The sequence below is a fragment of the Dipteris shenzhenensis genome, chromosome 18 (genome assembly GCF_047967505.1).
Source record: "Dipteris shenzhenensis isolate YYH24624 ecotype China chromosome 18, Dip_SZ_1.0, whole genome shotgun sequence".
In the NCBI taxonomy this organism is placed as follows: domain Eukaryota; kingdom Viridiplantae; phylum Streptophyta; class Polypodiopsida; order Gleicheniales; family Dipteridaceae; genus Dipteris; species Dipteris shenzhenensis.
In genome coordinates this window covers 20,653,871-20,657,534 of record NC_141613.1, presented here as the reverse complement: position 1 = coordinate 20,657,534, position 3,664 = coordinate 20,653,871, and positions in this window count along the sequence as shown.

Sequence of the window (3,664 nt, the reverse complement as noted above, 5' to 3'; positions counted from 1 at the left end):
TCGAATCGAGAAATGAATTCAAAGAGGAAGGTAGAACAGCTTGAATTGATTGTCTCCCAAGGGATGGAAGGAATTCCCACCATGGATTGTCGTTGCTTTGAATTGAGCATTATGTTCATAGTCCGAGCTATGGAGCTTCGAGGGGGCCGAGATTGAGGAATATAGAGGGAAAGTAAAGGCACAAGGGAGGGAAGAGGAGCATGAGCAGTGTGAGGGAGGGATTTGTGAATGAGATGAGAGACGAAATGAAGGGCATGAGGGAGGGAGAGGTGGTAGGGCAAGGGAATGGGGGAGGGAGACTCAATTGCTGTCGATCAAGAAGAGATAGGAGAGGGTGAAGGATAGATGAACAGCCAAGAGAAGAGGCTGAGTGATGTGAGGGGTGAGGGAAATCTAAGATTTCAGTCAAGGGGGTGAGGGACAGGTTTCTTGGAAGGGGTGCGGGAAAGTGAAAGAAAGGGAGGGATAGTGGAAAACATAAGAATAGAGGAAGTCAAGAGGCAGTTCTTAAGAGAAGAGTGGAAGACAGATAGGTAGAAAAACAAAGAGGGGGGAAATAAGTGGGGGGAAGGGGAGAGTGTGTGAGGAGTGAGAGAGTATGGAAACAGGAAGAGGGAGGATTGAAGGGAAATGGGGAGAAGAGAGATGAGAGAGTGGAAGAAGGGGGTAGAGAGAAATGATAACTTGATGGAAAGCTTAAATGACGGAAATAAAAAATGATAGAAAATAAAGAGAGAAGGGGAGATGATCACTTTCAATCGCTTCCTGCAGTAAGTACTCTCTTGATGTTTCGAGATTGTCAATGAAGACAATGGATGGTGGATTGTCGACGAAGATAATGGATGGCTAGGTCATCGCAGTGAGAGGGGGGTGGAGGGGGAGAAGGTGGGGGGGTGGAGGGGGAGGAATGGAGGGGGTGGTGGAGGGGGGTGGAGGGGGAGGGGGGTGGAGGAAACTTGATAGAGGGAAAACTTTGACGAAAGTTCAAACGGAGTAAGGGATGGTTACCTTAACGCTCTCCAAGTCTTTCTCGATGTAACGGGATTGTTGAGGGTGAATGGATGGTGGGTGGATGGCTAGGTTATCACTTGTTGCTATGAGATGGGCTCGAAGTAACTCACTGTGTGAGGATGGGAGTAGGGTGGTGGTCAATGGAGAGGGAGGAGTGTCTTGCATAGGGCTCAGAATGTGGGAAAGAGGATGGAGGCAAGCTATGAAAGAAAAAGTATGAGAGGGATGGGTGCTCTTTTATAGGGAACGAGGGGGAGCTGTGTACTTAGTCAAACACATCTGCACCTTTGAATTTGTCCACATTTGACTAGGGAGGTGGTTTTAATTTTTATTTTGGGTTAAGGCATTTAGAACCTTTAATCATTGATTGCGCATAACTTTTGGTGGTTGTGTTAGAATGTGCCTCCGTTAAAAGGAGAAATGTTCATAATTTTAAGCTCTACACTCTGACAATCATCACATGGTCTGATTTATTCCTTAAGGTGTTGTTTTTCCAGAAAACATGCATTTTCCTAAAGTGGTAACGAAAAGTTTCAACTAGGATCTTATTTATTTATTATTTTTAAACTTGAGTTGGAAAATTTTTAACTCTCCTAGCTCTTGAGTGATATGTTCATGAAAGTTCGAACTAGTTTGTTTTTTACACATACCTACATATGTTTACTTGGTTACTTGAGACACTAGTCTCCTCGACAGTGGTGCCAAATGTTGGCTCTTTCCCATGGCTTCCATGAGAAGAGTAGGGTATTCTCAATTTGCAAGGTTCCGAGGCTTTTTGCCACCTACAGATATATTGGGGTTGTCGTTTGTAGTATACGTGCAGCTTAGGACCTCAAGTCATGTTCCTGTGAGAGACGTAGGCTTAAGTGTGGTAAGCAAACATAGTGCATGCATGTGTAAAAGGAATGTGTATCATCATTGTTGAGGTAATGAAGGCTTTCGTCTTCATTGGGGGTTGCAGGGTATAGGAGGAGTTTAAGGGTTAGAAGGAGGTTTTAGGGTTTACAAGAGGTTCTAGGGTTAGAAGGAGGTCCAAGGTTTAGAGAGAGGTTCCAAGGTTTAAAGAGAGATTCTAGAGTTTAGAAGAGGTTCCAAGGTTAAGGGTAGAGTACATGGTGGAGAACCCGTCTCCCTTGTAGATCATGGAGGTTAAGGGTTGAGGAACTAAGGGTTTAGGGGGAGCATAGGAGTGGGAGAGGAAGAAGGTATAAGAGCATGGGGGAAAGAAGAGAGAGGAGGGAGGAGGAGGAGGAGGAGGAAGAGGGAGGAGGAGAAGAAAGGAGGAGGGAGGGGGAGGAGGAGAAGGAAGGATGAGAAGGAAGGAGGAGGAGGGAGGAGAGGGAGAGGATGGGTTGCAAGGTTGGAGAGGGAGAGGATGGGTTGCAAGGTTGGAGGAGAGGGGAGGAGAAGTTGCAAGGTTTGGAGGTGGAGTGCAAGGAAGCATGGACACTTGAGACAATTGCTTGGAATACCAAAGTAGAACTAAACACAATGCCCCAAAGAGTGTGGGCTTCATTCCATTATGGGGTATATATACAAGTTGGAGAGCTTCTCTCTCTGCATGTAGGAATTGTAAGACATTCTCTCTCTACATGTAGAACTTGCATATAGAAGTTGTATGTAGAACTCGCATGTAGGAGTTGCATGTAGAACTCGCATGTAGGAGTTGCATGTAGAACTTGCATGTAGAACATGCAAGTTGGATTTCTAAGAGGGATTATTTCCAGCCTTATGCAAGTACAAGTGGAGCTTTGCCCACGCTACTCTACACACACATTCTGTTCTACCTAAGTCCATGTTAGCACAGAGACAACATACATAATCAAGTTGGACCGCTGCCATAGGGCATTCTCACGATTAGTAAAACATCTCTTAGTTTAGATGCTCTACATCATCACAAGTTGTGGATGGCCATTAACGGGAAAGTAGGATTTAAAGGGAGCATCGCCCCATTGTAAACTCAAGGAAGTCACTGTGTGTAGACCCTCTACATCACGCCCATTCAAGGCTAATTTGTAAAACCCCTTATCAGTAAATTTTTTCTTATCAAAATGTACTCTTTTCCTATACAAGTCTATAAAAATTTCCCAAAATTACTTTAAATACTCCCTTATGTAAATTAATTTTTGTAAAATTTAGGAAGTAAAAATAACCTTCAGTTACAGATGATGAGTGAGCCCCCTGAGATTATAAAGAGGTTATCAAATTTCAATTGCTTTTGTAATACACAATATTCGTAGCTCTAATGCCTCTAGCATTGTGGTTAGACTCTACTATTGGAATTAGAGCATGAATTGTGACAAATACATAATATGCAATATCATGCAAGAGACAATAGTACGAGATATGAAATCACTCCAAAGATAATTGTATTGTAGATAAAGTCTAGGAGCCACCTCTCTTCCCTACCAGGCTTGTTGTGGTGGTGATACAAAGAGATGTAGCTACATAGAATGATAACAAAACTGCATATGATGATTAATGTTAAGGCATTAATAGTCTACGGGGTTATTGTGGATTCCTAGAGATGCAAGTACTTGTAAGCCTTCAATCAACGACTATAACCGCACGTTGTATATCCATGAGACCAAGTGTCTTTTGTCATTCTATGCAGTTTCACATATTCGGATTCGCAGAGTTGTCTCTTTATGTA